The following is a 19568-nucleotide window of genomic DNA, read 5'->3' on the forward strand; positions in this document are numbered from 1 at the left end:
AAAGTTGGCTTAAAATCAACATTAAGGATGGGAAGGGAAGTGGGAGGAGGGTTCAGGATGGGGGGATACATGTACACCGACTGATTTATGTCAATGTATGGCAAAAACCACTACAGTATTGTAAAGTAATTATCCTCCAATTAAAATTAATTAATTTAAAAAATGAAACCTAAGATGGCATCTGGTCCCATTACTTCCTGGCAAATAGATGGGGAAACAGTGGAAACAGTGACAGACTTTATTTTGTTAGGCTCCAAAATCCCTGCAGATGGTGACTGCAGCCATGAAATTAAAAGACACTTGCTCCTTGGAAGAAAAGTTATGACCAACCTAGACAGCATATTAAAAAACAGAGATGTTACTTTGCTGACAAAGGTCCATCTAGCTAAAGTTATGGTTTTTCCAATATCATGTATGGATGTGAGAATTGAACCATAAAGAAGGTTGAACTCTGAAGATTTGATGCTTTTGATCTGTGGTGTTGGAGAAGACTCTTGAGAGTCGCTTGGACTGCAAGGAGATCCAACCATTCCATCCTAAAGGAAATCAGTCCTGCATGTTCATTGGAAGGACTGATGCTGAAGCTGAAACTCCAGTACTTTGGCCACTAATGTGAAGAATGGACTCATTGGAAAAGCCCTGGTGCTGGGAAAGATTGAAGGCAGGAGGAGAAGGGGACAACAGAAGATGAGATGGTTGGATGGCATCACCAACTCAATGGACATGAGTTTGAGTAAACTCCAGGACTTGGCAATGGACAGGGAAGCCTGGTGTGCTGCAGTCCATGTGGTCGCAAAGAGTCAGATAGTACTGAGCGACTGAACTGAACTGAATTGAGTCTTTAAAACCACCAAGATTGCCTTTAAGATTTTTCTTCATAAAAATACAGATATTAATACTTTAATATCTAATTTAGTTCTAAATTTAACCATATAATTTAAGAGTATAAATTAATAATAAAATTACATGGTAGAAATATGAAAACTTAAAGATGTTAGAAATAGCTCTTTAAGCACAACTTGTTATTTATTTGGAGATTTTTATGAGAGAAAGTGTAACTCATAAAGAACATAATTGAAAAAATAAAAGACATATTTTCAGTGTCTTACATTTGTGATGAAGATAATGCTACATTATACTTTTTAAAAATTTTGTCTTACATAGACACTTTTCCTATAGATAATTTAATAAAATTATTATAAATTTGTTATAAATCTACTGATCTGATTTAATGTATAATAACAAATCTACTTTGATCAACATAGAAGAAATTTGAATTACTGACGCAAGATGTTCCATGATACCAAAATATACTTCTAGATGTAAATTGGTGGTGTTATAAGCTCTTTTTATTTTTAATAACTGCTGTTTATATGTTAAATAATTTGGAGATCATGATTAAATGAGAGTGATTAACATTTTATAAAAATTAGAATTTTATTTCAAGACTAGTCATATTAAGTCAAATAAAATGGAACACTTTCTGAAAAAAAACTGACACCTGTTTATACCTGTGGGGCTGCAGAAGATTTCAACTCTTTAAGAACAGTAAATTATAGTTACTACTAATGAACTATGTTATATTAGTTTGTATAAAATCAGAACACAGGTAATACCTCAACTTATGATTTGATCATGTCAGGAACTGTCAAAATACCTCAAGTTCAACATTCTATTAATACTGACTTCAGATCTGCCATGGCTTGCCTTGACTGTAGTAACTAATAATTTTCATTCTTTTGAGCCTCTGTCATATAACTTGCCCTTCAGTTGTCAAAAAATGTATCACTTAAAATTTTTTTAATTATCCTATATTTATTTAAAATAGTTTCTTTCTCTACACAGTATATTTTGTCAAATCAGTAGCTCATGTTATTTAAAGATTAAAGGGACACATACCTGTTCTTAAAAAATGTTCTTCTGTCATACAGGAATTGTCATTGTTTAAGAGAATAACTCAATTTAACCACAGAAGTGTAAAACTATTGTAATTTTGACATTATATCATGTCAACTTAGAGGCATCAGACATACTGGCATTTACCAGCACATTAAATGTTAAATGTTATCTCTTTGGGGAACTCACTTTGCTTCAAGCCAAGTGCTAATATCCCATCCTAGAATTTTTTCTTCGGAGGTCATCAAGTTGAGCCAAAATGTACTCATATTTATTTGTGTTGAGATAGCTGTCAAATTGAAATTCAAATTTAATATTTGTTTTAAAATTTGAGGAACCCTGAAGCAATCTGTTGTCCCCCAAATGACATCAGTTTTGGAAGTGTTACACAAAATATAAGATAGAAATAATACCACTAGAGAGGTGACATTTGGAAGGATGTCTTTTATCCCACTTCAAAAAAGATAGGAAGATGCTTTCTCAACTCTTTGAAAGTCCCTGTAAATCACAGCAAAGAAAGTTCTGCATTTACCCTAATCATGAGAAAAAGAGAAGAGCTAGTTCCAAAGAGCCTGGAGGGTACACCCAAACTCCCAAAAGCCCACTGTGGAAACAAGTGGCCTTGTTTGTGTGCTCAGTGATGTCCAACTCTTTGTGACTCCATGGACTACAGCCTGCCAAGCTCCTCTGTCCATGGGATTTCCCAGGCAAGAATACTGGAGTGGGTTGTCATTTCCTTCTTCAGGGAATCTTCTCAACCCAGGGATCGAACTGGCGTCTCCTGCATTGAAGTGGATTCTTTACCACTGAGCCACGTGGGAAGCCCTTAAAAAGATGTACTCATCCCTTACTTTCAGAATATTTTTGAAGAAGCTTAAAGACAGTAAGTATAAAACCTTTGAGAGAGGAAAATTATAAATACCACCACCACAACCAAGGAATAAGTGCAGTTCTCCAACATAAATAGGATTAGTTGTCTTCATACAATGGAAGTTTTGTAGTATTGTTCTTATCAACACTATCAGTTATAAATTTTTACAGTACAAATTCCATCTACTTTTGTTTGTAGTGGTAAAGAAATGGTAGTAGTAATAGACTCTTTTAGTATATACTACTGACCAAAAAATCAGTATTTTCAAGGATACATAAATATTGGTGATTTTATCTATATTTTAGAGATAAAAGAGATTTCTGCTTTAACAGGTTATCAGCTGTGTAAGGGTCAAAATCAAGAAGAGTTTACAATGAAGGTCAGTTAGAATCTTGTTTAGGATACAAAGTCCATGCCCATCCACTTATTTGCCTCCTTAAAAAATGTTTTGAATGAGCTTCAACTTTTACATAATAATGCAGTCTTAATTGTGAATATAACTATAACACTTAAGTCCTCCTTTACCATATCATATCATATCCCAGTTGTATTGAAAGTTTTTTACCTCCTAAATGGTCTGATTTATGCTTTGAATTCTTGTGATTTTCTGCATCTAGTGTGGCTTTTAAAAGCTTTGAAATGTACTGTAAAAGGTAAACCTTTACTTCAAAGGTAAACCTGTACTTCAAAGGTAAACATTAACTTAATCTGATGTTTTCCAAAACAGGCATATATCTTTACTTTTCTGTATATTATTTACATAACGATTCAGGATCTACTTTTCTGTTTAATTCTCTTTTTTCTTCTGTGAAAACAGACATTCAACTACACATTGAGAGATGTTTTCCTTACATATTGGAATCACTCATTGCTTAATTCTAAAGCCAAAAACAAGACTCAGTATTCAAAGTATGAGCTTAACATTATGAGTTATATTTACTAAAAGGCATATTATTATAACAATACATTTTAATTTTATGACCTCCAGTATGTCTTGAGAAGAAGGAGGAAAAAACAGATGTTAGAACTATTTTAAAGAAAATTACTTTGTCATTTTCTGGAAACCATAGCTTACAAATTTATTTTGTCTTAAAGATAATTTATACAACAGATTATCTCTTCTGGGTGGCCATAGACACAAAAACAGATTTACTCCACCTGTTTATTACCCTAGCAGCTTCTAAACAGAATTCTGTTTTAACTTTCATTTGTTATCTCCTTAGGCTTTATTGATTTGCTAGTGTCCTATATGAGCAAGAATTGTCTAATTAAACAAACAGGATTATAAAGTTATAAAATATAAAATCAGAGGAAACTTATGGGTTATTTCAATGAACCTTGAAGATTATTGTGTGTGTGTGTGTGTGTGTGTGTGTATAACTCAATGAGCTAAACTGGCCATTTAAATCTCCTTAGATTGGACAACCAGTGTCCTGAATACTCGCTAAGTCAACATCACTGCTGGGAAACACTGGGGCCAATTGTTAAATTCAAATATAAATCTGTTTGGAAAACACACTTTTATTTAAATTTTCCTCACAAATTGATGAGGATAAAATCAAACATTATATGGAAATGAAAACACTATTATACACATATTGGTTATTTCTTCACTTTATAAACATTTTATTTTCTGAAATAAAGTGACCTAATGCAGTGGCATGTGATTTTTTTTCCAAGTTGTTTGCCTTTTAATAAGCTGATTAGTGACATTTCATTTAGTGAAATGGAAATTACTTACTAGGCAAGGAAACAGTGTGATACAGGGATGTAACCACAATCCCAGGCCTTTTTCGACAAGCTCCCTCTATGCCCCAATGCAAAATGAAATTGTCATTTGCTTCTTTATATTCCATGTCACTTCTCTATTTTGCATTATGTAGAATTGAAATTTTTTACTTTGCATTTAAGGAAATGCTTGTCATGTTTTTCCTTCTTTTACAGCCTTCATACTAATAAGGATTGGCTTTTTCCTTATCTAGCAAAATATTTTCATCCACAAACTGCAGTGACATTCTTGCCAAACTGGTTTAATGGTTCACATTAGGATCATCGTTTCTATATGTTTATAGAAATGCTCTCAGTAAACCAGAAAACTGAATCTGTATACTTGGTAAACCAAAGTATACAGGGCAGAGCCTGGGATAAATTTCAACTCTTGATCAAACAAAGAAGGATAAAGAAGGATTAAAATAATGGATTGATTCATTGTTGACAGAATGTTTTTAAACTCTTTTGAGAGAGACACTATATGCTGTCTGCAAATGTCACACCAACTAGCTGCCACTTCTTGACAATTAAAGAGTGTTGATGACAAAATTGTTAAGAAGACTACTTGTTTATGGAGGCTTCATATTTCTCCTTTCAGAGTTTTTCTCTTTGTTGCTATCTCCTGACTTCATTAGAAGCCTATATGATGCTGTATTCCAGCCATCACAAATTAAAAGACACAAAGGCCAGGCATTTGGTAAAAGACTTAAGAGGGCATTATGAGTGTGTGTGTGTGTGCGTGTATGTGTGTGTGTGATGTATGAGTGTTCTAAATTTCTGAGTGCATGTGCTTTAGAAGCAGGGGCTCTCAAGTATTTATAATTGCTGCCATAGCTAATTATGTGCTCTCAAAATAACAGAGACTAAATTTCTATTTGGAATCTCTTCATTTCTAAATGTCAGTTTCAGTTATAGAGTGAATTGTGTTTCCTCTGACTCTCACCAATTTTATGTTGAAGTTTTAACCCTAGTAATTCAAAAAGTGATTGCATTTGGAGATAAGATTTTTAAAGAAGTAAATTAGGTAAAATGAGGTCATGTGGATGGCCCCTAGTCCAATAAGACTGGTGCTCATATAAGAAGAGGAATTTATGACATGGACAATTCTAAAGGGATGACCCAAAGAGCACACAGCAAGAGATAGGCCATATGAAAGTCAAAGAGAGGTCTTTGTTGTTAGGTCGCTTAGTCTTGTCCACCTCTTTGAGACCCCACAGACTGCATGCAGCATGCCAGGCTTCCCTGTCCTTTACCATCTCTGGAGCTTGCTCAAACTCATGTCTATTGAGTCAGTGATGCCATCCAACCATTTCACCCCCTCTGTTGTCCCCTTCTCCTCCTGCCTCAATCTTTCCCAGCATCAGGGTCTTTTCTAATGAGTCAGCTCTTCGCATCAGGTGGCCACAGTATTGGACCTTCAGCTTCAGCATCAGTCTTTCCAATGAATATTCAGGATTGATTTCCTTTGACTGGTTTCATCTCCTTGCAGTCCAAGGGGGACTCTCAAGAGTCCTCTCTAACACAACAGTTCAAAAGCATCAATTCAGTGTTCAACCTTCTTTATGGTCCAATTCTCACGTCCATACATGATACAGGAAAAACCATAGCTTTGACTAGATGGACCTTTTTCAGCAAAGTAACATCTCTCCTTTTTAATATGCTATCTAGGTTGGTCATAACTTTTCTTTCAAGGAGCAAGTGTCTTTTAATTTCATGGCTGCAGTCACCCTCTGCAGTGACTTTGAAGCCCAAGACAATAAAATCTCTTACTGTTTCCGTACTTTCTCTATTTGCCATGAAGTGGTGGGACAGGATGCCATGATCTTAGTTTTTTGAATATTGAGTTTTAAGCCAGCTTTTTCATTCCCTCTTTCACTTTCATCAGGAGGCTCCTCAGTTCCTCTTCACTTTCTGCCATAAGGGTGGTGTCATCTGCATATCTGAGGTTATTGATATTTCTCCTGACAGTCTTGATCCAGTTTGTGCTTAATTTAGCCTGGCATTTCACATGGTGTACTCTGCATATAAGTTAAATAAGCAGGGTGCCAATATACAGCCTTGATGTACTCCTCTACCAGTTTAGAACCAGTCCATTGTTCCATGTCCAGTTCTAACTGTTGCTTCTTGATCTGTACAAGAAGGCCATCTGCAAGTCAGAGAGAGAGGTCTTAGAAGAAACAAAATGCGCTGACACTTTGATATTGGATTTCTAGCTTATAGGACTGTGAAAAAAGAACAAAAAGATTCTGTGGATTAAGCCATCCAAAATGAAAGTCACTCAGTCGTGTCTGACTCTTTGTCACCCTGTGGACCATACTGTCCATGGAATTCTCCAGGCCAGAATATTGGAGTGGGTATACTTTCCCTTCTTCAGAGGATCTTCCCAACCCAGGAATCAAACCAGGGTCTCCTGCATTGCAGGCGAATTCTTTACCAAATGAGTGTCAGCGAAGCCCCTTTGTTATGGCAGCCCCAGCAAACTAATGCCATCTCATTTTTTAAAAATATTTTCCTGGTCAAATAAAAATGTCCAGTTTTACCCAAAGGATGCTAAATTTTACCTCTGCTTTATTGAATCATAGTTTACCAAACTAGCTCTATAATTTGGCATTAATTTGTTAAGGCATGCAATTTTAACTCACTAGTTTTAAATTAAATGTCGTATTTTAATACGATTATAGATTCAGCTTCAATTGTGAAAAACAATATGGAGAAATCTTGTGTATACTTTACAGAGTTTCAACCAATGATAACAATACAATAAATGTCACACCAGGATATTGGCTTTAATATACTCAATATACAGAACATTTTGATCAACACCTGTCCATCGTGTTGTCCTTTTATAGCCATACTCACTTCCTTCCCAGGAAGTGAGTTCTTTCTTTTCTTAAACACCAAAACTGGTGTGTTTTTCATTTCTTTAATTTTCTCATTTCAAGAATGATATACCAATGGAATCATGCTATGTATAACTTATGGATATTGGTTTTCACTCAGTATAATTTCTTGGTGATTCATCAAGGTTTTTATGTATATCAATAGTGTATTCCTTTATATTGCCAAGTAGTATTTTATGCTATGATATGTTTCAATTTGCTTTCATTGTTGAAGAACAGCTAGGTTATTTCCAGTTTTTCTTAATTATCAGTAGAGTTTCTGTAAGTTATGAAGTACAGATTTTTGTGTGAATAAGTCTTCATTTCTCTACAATAAATGCTCAGGGATGCAACTGCTGGTATAGTAGTTTCATATGTAGTTATTTAATCTTCCAAACTATTTTTCCAGAGTGGCTATGCCATTTTATATTCCCGTCAACAATGTCTGAGTGATCTGATTTCCCTGCCTCAGTTCTAGCATTTTGATGTTGTCACTATTTTCTGTTTTAGCCATCCTAATAGGTGTATAGTGATATCACATTATGAGTTTAATTTGCATTTCCCCTTTGTCTAATGATATTAAAGTCTTTTCATGAGCTTATTTGCCATCTGTATATATTCTTTGGTGAAGTGTCTTCTTGTGTCTGTTGCCCTTTTTCTAATTGGGCTGTATGTTGATATTACTATTGAATCTCAAAAATTATTTATATATCTTATATCATAGTTATTAGTACTTTGTCAGATATGCAGTTTAAAATATTTTCTCCCAGTCTGAAGCTTATCTTTACGGAAGGAGGTAGGTCTGGGGATGACTGAAATGGGTGAGGGATATAAAGAGGTACAAACTTCCAGTTACAATAAATGAGTCTTGGGATGAAATGTACAGCATGATGAATGTAGTCAATAATAATGCATTATCTTTGTATGGTGACAAAGTTGGTCAAAAGGTATAGACTTGCTTATAAAATGAATAAGTACTAGTAGCATGATTAATATAAAGAGTACTACTGCATGTTATATATCAAGATTGTTTAGAGAATAAAGCACAGAGTTCTCATTACAGGGAAAAAATAATTTTTTCTTTTATTTCATATATATATGCAAAATGATGGGTGTTCACTAAACTTATTATGATAATAATTTTATGATGTTGATAAAGTTAAATCATTATGCTGAATACCTAAGTATGCTAATTAAATTCATTAAACCTGGAAGAAAAGAAAAGAAGAAAGATTCTGCTAGATCTTTGAAAATTTTATCATGGCATGACAGTCCTATTAATGCATTTAGTCAGTATATACTTTTATGCCTAAATTCCTTGAGCAAAGGTCTTAGTAAAGGGGAAAATATTAGACATGGGGCAAACTTAAAAATTATGAATATAAAGCTGTCAAGTACTTTTGACATAGGAAAGATTATTTTAATAGCATAATAAGATCCTTCAAGATCTTTATATATTAGAAGATAACATGAGTCCTCTTCCTTGAATTCTTTGAATATCATTTTACCTTTGAGTCAATGTTAAGTCATAGTTTAAGCATCCCATCTACTACTTGATGTTAATTGAAAATATTTTATAATGTCAACATCTAGCATAATATATGTATTTTTAACAAAATAATTTTATTATATGAAATTATTTCCATTTCACTTGAAATTTTATTGGTAATAACTATACTGCTTATCAACTATTTCCAATATCTATTATTATCATAGCATTTTATATTCTGTCATTTATGATGTAAGAACTGTTTATATTGATTAATTTGTTTAATTTTTGCATCACTGAATATACCCATTTGGTCATAAATTATTTAGATGCATTTTTAGTTTTTCCATAGCTAATATCTTATTTAGAACTTTTGCGTCTGTACTTACTAAGTTTGTAACTCTCCTTTCTTAGTAATACATTTATCAATATCAGAAAGTCAATTAATTCTGTATATTGTCTCATTTATATAACATAAAAATTATGTATTTTTAGAGAATCTGATTACATTACATGTCTACCTTGCTTTTGTTTTTTTAAAATAATTCTACCCAAGGATATAGAATTTGAAATATATTAAGTGATCACAGTCATAAGAGATAGAGCTAAAATGTTTTGAGTAGCACAAAAAGGTAGCATTTAATTTTAACAATGTGTGAATCATCACATATTATACATTTACAATGTTGTACATATTGTAAATAAATGTCAAGTGCTAATCATTTTTGAGGAAGTAGGTCAGGAAGAAAAATAGTGACCTGTGAGCACAAGGGGAGTTTGTCCTTGGCCTGCTTTAAGTTTGAAATTTATCTGCATTGTTACTGTATACTTCTGCCAAATTTTTGTACTCTAGTGTGCACTCTGACACTAGTTATTCAGGGTCAGAACTTGCCTAGTTAGAAATAAAGGAAATAGCCAGTCAGCATCTAAATATATCACTCTTGCATGATTTGCTTAAGCAGAAGAGACCAAGAGCATTTATTGCCAATTGGAAATTTGCCATGAAGTTTCTCAAGTGTTCTAAATCCCAGTTAATTAAATTTTAAGTAAGGAAATTGCATTAAGTTCTTTATATCATAAGGACACTGCTCAGTCCAACATAAGGCAGTAATTTTTAAACTTGGACTCAAGTGACCCATAGAATTAATGACATATACAAAAATTGCTTATTCTCTCTCTGCAAGTTCCCAAGAATATTGATTATATGGTTATCTCAATTGTATCAGATGACAGTAGTAACAAAAGTGAGAAAAATTCATTGAGAGATAATTAATTGTAGATTAGAATAGCTGGGTGTATCTTTTTAAAAGATCACCATGGGGTAAGTTTTCCCAATGTAGACAATTTATCCCGTCACATATATCCTGATACCAGAGCTAGTTGAATGAAATATTCACATCCACCTTTAATGAAGAGTTTTAAGTGGAAGGAGAATGATTGAGTTGACCCATAATACAACAGAACAATTTAAAATATAATTTCAGAGGAAACAGCAACAACAAGAAAGGATGTACTAAGAAACCAATCCATATCATGACCTATCCTAGCCCCTATTCCTGAACCTATTCTCATGAACACGTAAGTGAGCTCAAGGAAACAGCTGGTTCTAATTAGTGTTGAGTAAGTTTTTATAAATAAATCAAAATTGTAATAAAAAGCAGATCATAAACAGGCAAGCATTCAAACACTGTTTTGTAATGCATCTGTGTTTATGTGTGTGTGTATCCACCTTTTTCTTTTTCTATTCATCTGTCAGTGTACATGAGTTGTTTACATATCTCAGCTATTGTGAATTAAGCAGCAATAAACATGGGAGTGCAGACAGTTCTTTGAGTTTCTTAATTATTCGGTGTACATATCCATAAGTGGGATTGCAAGATCATGTGTTAGTTCAATATTTTTGAGGAATTTTCATATTGTTTTCCATAGCTGTGGCACCATTTTACATTCCCACCAGCAGAGTACAAAAGTTGCAATTTCTCCACAATTTTGTCAGCACTTATTATTATTGTATTCTACAGTAGCTATCCTACAAGGTGTGAGATGTCGTTTTTATTTGTGTTTTCTTATTTGTGTTTTCTTGATAATGATGTTGTGCATCTTTTCATACACCTGTAGGCCATTTGTAAGTCTTCCCTGAAAAATGTCTATTTGAGTCCTTTGTGTATTTTTTTATTTGATATGTTTTTTCCTTTTTATTGAGTTGTAGTAGTTCCTATATATGCTGAAAATTAATTACTTGTTAGGTATATGGTTTGCAAATATTTTCTCACTCCAAGTTAGTTTGCCTTTTCGCTATGTTGGTTGTTTCCTGTGATGTGCAGGAGATTTTTTGCTTGATATCTATTTTTGATTTTGTTGTCTGTGGTTTTGGTGTAATATCCAAGAAATCATTCTCAAGACAAATTTCAAGAGGCTTTTATTTTTTTCCTAGTTTTACAGTTTCAGGTATTACGTTTAAATCTTTAATTCATTTTGAGCTGAACTTTTGATATGGTATCAGGTCAGTGTCCAATTTTATTTTATTTTACTTCTTTTACACTTGGATATCCACTTTTTCAATAATTCTTTAAAATTCTTTAAAATATTCTTCTTCCACTACTGTGTTATCATGGCATCCTTGACAAAGGTACAGTTGTAAGTTTATGCATGGGTTTATTTCTAGTCTCTCTGTTCTGTCCCATTGGCCTTTATGTCTGTCTTTATGCTAGTACCATATTGTTTTAATTACTGTAGCTTTGGAATGTATTTTGAAGTCAGTGAGAGTGATGTCTCCAGTTTTGTTCTTTCTCAAGACTGCTTTAGGTATTCTGAGTCTTTTGTGATTCCATATGAGTACTAGGGGTGTTTTATCTATTTGTATAAACAAATGGCATTGTGATTTTGATGTGCTAGGATTGACTCTCTAGATTGCTTTGGGGTAATACAAACATTTTAACAATATTAATTCTTCCAATTTATGAACATGAAATGTCTTCATTTATTTGTTTTCTTCCATTTTGTTCATTAATATTTTTTAATTTATGTTATGTAGATCTTGCACCTCCTTGGCAGTTTATTCCTGTGTATTTTATTCTTTTGGATGCTATTGTAAGTGGAATTTTTTAAAAATTACCTCTTCAAGTGGTTTGTTGCTGGTGTACAGAATTGCCTTAGATTTTTGTATTTTTATTTTGTAAGCTCCAACACTATTGGATTCACTGATTAATTCTAAGTTTTTTTTTTTCTTTTGTGCAGTCTTTAGAATTTCCTATATATAATACCATGTTATCTTTAAGTAGAGGCAGTTGTACATCTTTCTTTCAACTTGTATGATTTTTTTTTCTTTTCATTGCCTAGTTACTTTGGTTATGACTTCCAGTATTTTGAATAAAAGTGGTGAGAGTTTTCATCCTTGTCTTGTTTCCAATCTTAGAGGAAAACCTTTCAATTTTTAACTATTGACCATGCTGTTAGCTATGGGTCTATCATGGGTTTATATGGCCATTATTATGTTGAAGTGCATCCCTTCTACACCCAGTTTTTTGATAGCTTTTATCATGAAGAGGTATTGAATTTTACCAACTACTTTCCCTGCATCTATTGAAATTATTATGTTATTTTATCTTTCATTCCTTTAATATGGTATATTTCATAAAATACTTTGTGTATTTTGAACAGTTTTTGGATTACAGGGATAAATTCTACTTGATTATGGTATATGATCCTTTTAATATGCTGGTAAATTGAATTTACTGGTATTTTCCTAAGGATTTTTGCATCTTTGTGTATGAGGGATATTGATCTATAATTTTCTTTTCTCATAATGTCTTTGGTTTTGGGATCAGCTGGCTCCATAAAATGATTTTGGAAGTGTTCCTCGTTGTTAAAGTTTTTGGAAGAATTTAAGAAGAATTAGCATTCTTATAATTCTTCTTTTAATGTTTGGTGAAATTCACTAGTGAGGTCATCTGATTTTGGATTTTCTTTATTTGATAGTTTTTGATTACTGATTCAATCTATTCAAGTTTCTGTTTTTTCATGCTTTGGTCTTGGTAGGTTGTGTGTTTCTAGGAACTTATCCATTTCCCTAGGTTATTCAGTTTGTTGGTATATAAATTTTGATAGTCTTTTATGCTCCTTTCTATTTCTGTGACATCCTTTGTGATGTCTGCTCTTTCATTAGGCAAGTAACAGACTGAGAAGGCTTGTCATCTATGAATAGGAAAAAGGAAGATGACACAGAAGTGGGCAGAGGAGCCCAGAGAGCAAAACCATACATGGCAAATAGTTGCAAGAGGAAAAGTACTGGACTGTAACCAGGGAGCTGATGATATTTGCCTGGTGGGATTTCAGAATTTCTATACTAATTACTGTGTGCCTATCATATTCCCCCTTATTAAATGGAAGTGTTTGTTGCTATTGTGCTATCTTTGACTTACCATTACTTGTGAGGTGTATTTGGGAAACAAAATGTGTCTCTTTAGTATTAGGTATTTATATTGAGAGGAATCACCTGAGAAACTGAAATTGCAGAGTTACCCTACAGAATGAATGTAAGCATATGCAAAAACCTAGGTCTTGAGTTTAATGGGTGGGGAAGATACCCTGGAGAAGGAAATAGCAACCCACTCCAGTACCCTTGCTTGGAAACTCCCATGGACAGAGGAGCCTGGTAGGCTACAGTCCATGGGGTCACAAAGAGTCAGACGCAACTGAGTGACTTCACTTTCACTTTCACCATAGTAGATAAGATTTTAGGAAATGTTGAAAAGAGGTGAATATATTTTGCAGTAATTCCTTTCCTTGCAGACAGTTACTTCCTCATATATTTGTTTGGTTTCACCTGATAATTGTATAAATGAAATCATAGAGTGAGTATTATTTTGTGTTGTTTCTTTGTATTTTTAAAGATTGGTTTTTGTTGCTGCATATATTAGTAGCTTGCAATTTTGATGGCTGAGTAGAATTCCCTTTTATGAATATATTGCAGTGTGTTTCAACCATTCTGCACTTGAGGGACATTTAGTTGCAAAGCAGAGAAATCCTTGGAATATTCTTTACAAGTTTTTACAAGACCAGTGCTCTAACCCCTGAGCTATGGAGCCAACTTCTTTACAAGTTTTTAGTGGAAACATAAGTTTATATTTGTTTAATACATATTTAGGAAGTGTTGAGTCATAGGATAGGCATCAGTTTCAATTCATAAGAAATGACCAGAACTTTTCCCCAAGTAATTGTTTTTTATTCTCCTAGCAGCACTGTATGAAAAGTTCAACGGTTCCAAATTGCTGTCAACATTTGATCTTGCTATTGACTTTAATTTTTGTGATTCTAGTAAGCATATAATGGAATCTCATTATGATTTTAATTTGTGTTTTTTTTGTTTCTTGTAAATTTATTCTCATATGCATATCATGATTTATATATTTATTGTTTTCTGAGAAACTGCCTTCTTATAGCAACAGGAATCCTGCTTATTTTGTAACCCATTTGTCCACAGGTTAGGACGATGTATTAACAGTTAAATGCTGAATGACCAAATGAAAGTTTAAAATAAGATTGATAGAAGAGTACTTATCTCTTTTTTCTAATGTGCTCATCCAGAATTCAGAGATTTCAGTGTCAGATTCCAGTTCTGCCAATTTGCAAATGTGCAACATTAGACATCACTTTGTTGTTGTTCTGTCGCTCTGTCATGTCTGACTGTTAGCATCCCCATGGACTGCAGCACACCAGGCTTCTCTGTCCTTCACCAGCTCCCAGAGCTTGCCCAAACTCATGTCCATTGGGTCGGTGATGCCATCCAACCATCTCATCCTCTGTTATCCCCTTTTCCTCCGGCCTTCAATCTTTCCCAGTATCAGTGTCTTTTCCAATGAGTCAGCTTTTTTTATCAGATGACCAAAGTATTGGAGCTTCAGCCTCAGTAACAGTCCCTCCAATGAATATTCAGGACTGATTTCCTTTAGGATGGACTGGTTTGATCTCCTTGTAGTTCAAGGGACTCTCAAAATAGGGCAAGCCTTATTTTGGCTAAATTTCCTCACATTTACAATAGTTATACATTTTCCTTATTCTGTTCTTCCTTATTCTATTGCTACAAATAATATAAATTTTGTGAACAGTGACTGAATTTTTTTAGCACTTAAATGTTTAAAAATGTATTTATATTTGCTGTATTCTTATGGGGGACAAAGGGAATGAGTGAACCAGGAATGCTTAATTTTAAATATCTCATAGGCCCAGAATTAAGTTTCTATGAAATGTAAAGCTGGTTTTAATTTTCTCAGTTACCACTGAGCAGAATGTGTTTCACGGCTGTCAGTCCTGTTGCTGTTCTTACTGCCACAATTCTTGTTTTCCACTTACCAATATTCACAATAATTCTAATGTGACTCGAACATTTTATCTCCCTAACTCTTTCTTGATAACCACTTATTCTTCATCATCTCAATACACAGCAGTTGTTGCAAGTCCCAATTTTGCCACATCATGTGTCATTAAATCACTATTATCAGCAGGAAAAATTTTAGAGCTTGTTAGTAGTTTTGTTACATTGATTACATGTTGAAATAATATTTTGAACATACTGGGTTAAATAAAATATAATTACTAAAGCTAGGTTAACCTGTTCTTTTATTTATATTTTCTTTTACATATTTAAATGTGACTACTAGGAAGTTTATTATATAAATATGTCTTGCATTATGCATACTAGCTTTATAAGTGCTTAAAACAATCTACTTCTGCTTCATTGACTATGCTAAAGCTTTTGACTGTGTGGATCACAACAAACTGTGGAAAATTCTTCAAAGATGGGAATACCAGACCATCTTACCTGCCTCCTGAGACAACTGTATGCAGGTCAAGAAGGAACAGTTAGCACCAGACATGGAACAATAGACTGGTTCCAAATTGGGAAAGGAGTATGGCAAGGCTCTATATTGTCACCCTGCTTTTTTAACTTATATGCAGAGAACATCATGAGAAATGCTAGACTGGATGAAGCATAAGCTGGAATCAAAATTGCTGGGAGAAATATCAATAACCTCAGATATGCAGATGACACCACCCTTATGGCAAAAAGTGAAGAAGAACTAAAGAGCATCTTGATGAAAGTGAAAGAGGAGAGTGAAAAACTGGTTTAAAACTCAACATTAAAAAAACTGAGATCATGACATCTGGTCCCATCACTTCATGGCAAACAGATGGGGAAACAATGGAAACAGTGAGAGACTTTATTTTGTTGGGCTCCAAAATCACTGCAGATGGTGACTGCAGCCATGAAATTAACAGACGCTTGCTCCTAAGAAGAAAAGCTATGACAAACAGACAGCAGAGACATTACTTTGCCAATAAAGGTCCATCTAGTCAAAGCTATGGTTTTTCCGGTAGTCATGTATGGATGTGAGGGTTGGACCATAAAGAAAGCTGAGCACTGAAGAATTAATGCTTTTGAACTGTGATGTTGGAGAAGACTCTTGAGAGTTCCTTGGACTGCAAGGAGATCCAACCAATCCATCCTAAAGGAAATCAGTCCTGAATATTCATTGGAAGGACTGATAGTAAAGCTTAAGCTCCAATACTTTCCCCACTGATGAGAAGAACTGACTCATTAGAAAAGACCCTGATGCTGGGAAAGATTGACGGCAGGAGGAGAAGGGGACAACAGAGAGGATGAGGTGGTTGGATGGCATCACTGACTCACTGGACATGAATTTGAGCTTGCTGGGGAGTTGGTGATGTACAGGGAACCCTGGTGTGCTGCAGTCCAGAGGTTGCGAAGAGTCTGACATGACTGAGTGACTGAACTGAACTGAACTGAACTGAAAGCACTACCTTTAATATATAGTTACCTTTCCAGTGGGATTTATTCTTTCAAATGATTTTTTGCTGCTAGTTTTTACCTTTTTTTCCAGATTAGAATCCCTTTAACAGTTCTTATAGTGTCTGTTTAGTAGAGATGGACTCCTTTAGTTTTGCTTGTCTGTAAATCTCTTTAACTATTCAACTCCGAATAACTTTGATGAGTAGAGGATTCTTGGTTAACAGTTTTTTCTTTTAGCGCTTTGAATATTTCATGATACTCCCTTGTCTTTTACAACATTTCTCCTGTGAGATATGCTGACAGTCTTATGGAGTTTCTTTCATATGTATCAAATCGTTTTTCTCTCACTGATTTTAAGATTCTTTCCTTGTCTTTAACTTTTGACATTTTAATTATAATGTGTCTTGGTGTGTATCTCTTTGGGTTTATCTTGTTTGGAATTCTCTTGTCTTCCTGGATCTGGAAGTCTGTTTCCTTCCCCATTTTTAGGGAAGTTTTTAGCTATTATTCCTTCAAATATGATTTCTGCCTCTTTTTTGCTCTCTTTTCCTCCTGGGAGTTCTTTAAATTGAGTGTTAGTTCATCTGATTTTGTCCCATAAGACCCTTAAGGTATCTCCAATTTTTTTTTCATTTTTTTATATTTATGTCTCATTCAGTGAGTTCCAAGTACTTGTCTTTGAGTTCACGGATTTGTTCTTTTCTCTCATCCAGTTCATCTGTTGTTGAACCCCTCTAGTTTATTTTTTAGTTCAGTTACTATATTCTGCAGCTCTTACACTTCTATTTGGTTCTTTCTTATATTTTTCATCTCTTTGCTGAGGTTCTAATTATTTTCATCTGTTCTTCTCCCCAGTTTGATTAGCCTCCTTATGACTGTTACTTTGAACTCCTTATGAGGTAAATTACTTATCTCCATTTTATTAAGGTTTTTTTTTTTTTTTTTTTTTTTTTTTATTCAGTCTCCGTAGAGACTGTCAAAAATTGCCAATGCCGACTATATTTCAAGTCGTCACGGCGGGGTATTGGGAAAAGTTTTCAATTAGCAATAATCGCGTCTCGGATAAACCTCATTGGCTACGATACTGCCACTGCGCAAAGCTTTTATTAAGGTTTTATTCCTGAGGCTTGATCTTGTTCTTTCATTTGGAAAAGAGTCATTTATTTATTCATTTTCCTTGATTCTCCGAGTTGGTTTTTCCACAGTAGATGAAACTACCATCTCTTTCAGTCTTGAAAGAGCAGCTTTTTCTAGGAGTTGAAATTTGTTGATCAGTTCTGCCCTAGATCTTGTTTATCTCTCAATACTTTTGCTTGTCTAAGCAGTCTGTTATATTTTTAATAGCTCCCAGTAGTTAAGTATATGCCAACACCTGTCAGTGTCTCAGATAAGAGGATCTCAGCATCTAGACTTAGGCTGGCTGGATGTCAGACCCTTAGGCAGCAGTTTTTAAAAATATGCAAATATATATAGTCCAGTGGGACTGCAAGCATAAACCCCACTGGCCACCAAGGCCTGGCAATCTGGAGGTGTTCCCTGGGTGGCAACTGTAAAAATTGCCGTGTCAGATGTGTATATAAAGTCTTTTCTGGGAGACACCAATTAGCTGGGGCAAGGCAGAGGGAGAACACCAAGATGGAGTTCATTGCCCATGCTCCTTGAGAGTGGCTCCATCAGCCACTAGATAAGCAAAGAGGCCTCTTCAGAGTATGACTGGGTGAATGTGCTCTAGTCTGCTGTCTGTACAGTGCCTTAGGCTATTAGCCTGCCAAGAACTGTCCCTCTGATTATCGTAGTCCTCTGGACTTAGGAATGCAAACATCCCTGGCTACCAGAACCACATGATGAAAGGGTGTTCTCTGAGTAGCAGCCACAAAACCTGGGGCATCATACCTAAAACCAGGGTGCCAGATATATGTGTAAATCCCTGAAAGACTCTGGATCTCTGGAGTGCAGCAGAGAGAGAACGCAAAAATAGCACCTTCCCTCCAAGGTTCCTGGAAAGGATTATAGCCATCCCCTAGGTGTACATTTAATTAGAAGCCTGCTCCAGGGTCCACAGCTGTAATAACTAGCTCATAGGCCTCCTTTACAGAAAGATTTGTCTCCTGGGTTTGCTCCCTCTTGCTCTACTCTAGGTGTGGTAGCTCTGTAAGAACTCTTTCTCCATTGGTTACAGCCTATGAGACCCACAAGCCTAGACTTCATGCCCACCAGACCCGAGTTATGTGGAGGTGTTCCCTGGCAACAGCCAAAATCGTTGGGGTGCTAGACAAGTCTATAGCCTCCTCTCTGGGTAACTGTGTTTGTCAAAGTCCCATAGGACCTTGAGCAGAAGCTCTGCTGGCCTCCAGAACCATGTATTCAAGAAATGTCCCCTGGGAAACAGACACAAATATCAGGGCACCAGATGTCTGTCCTTCTGGGAGATACTGGCACTCTAACAGCTGGTGAAAGGAAAATGCAATGGCAGCATCCACTGGTCTCTGTCCCCAGTGAATGTTTCCAGCAGGTTCCTTGATGTCTGTGTTATATTAGCTGCCAGCTCCTCTAGCTGAAACTCTAACATTAGGAGGTGAGTTTCCTTCACTTTGGGGCTTCTTTGGTGGCTCATGTGGGTAAAGAATCTGCCTGCAATGCAGGAGACCCAGGTTCGATCCCTGGGTCAGGAAGATCCACTGGAGAAGGAAATGGCTACCCACTCCAGTATTCTTGCCTGGGAAATCCCATGGACAGAGGAGCCTGGCAGGGGCAAGTCCATGGGGTTGCAAAGAGTCAGACACAACTGAGTGACTAACACTTTCAACTTCCTTCACTTTAAGTCTGGGTGAGATAAGCTGCCTTTGAGATGGG

General features: G+C 35.2%; 1 non-coding gene across 1 annotated transcript; it reads right to left on the reverse strand.

Moving 5' to 3' along the window:
• Positions 1 to 17676: 17676 nt before the first annotated feature.
• LOC122709665 lies at positions 17677 to 17817 on the reverse strand. The gene has a single exon (XR_006345642.1). It is a non-coding gene; the product is annotated as a U4 spliceosomal RNA (small nuclear RNA).
• Between the last annotated feature and the right edge of the window lie 1751 nt (positions 17818 to 19568).

The sequence above is a fragment of the Cervus elaphus genome, chromosome 15 (genome assembly GCF_910594005.1).
Source record: "Cervus elaphus chromosome 15, mCerEla1.1, whole genome shotgun sequence".
Taxonomy (NCBI): domain Eukaryota; kingdom Metazoa; phylum Chordata; class Mammalia; order Artiodactyla; family Cervidae; genus Cervus; species Cervus elaphus.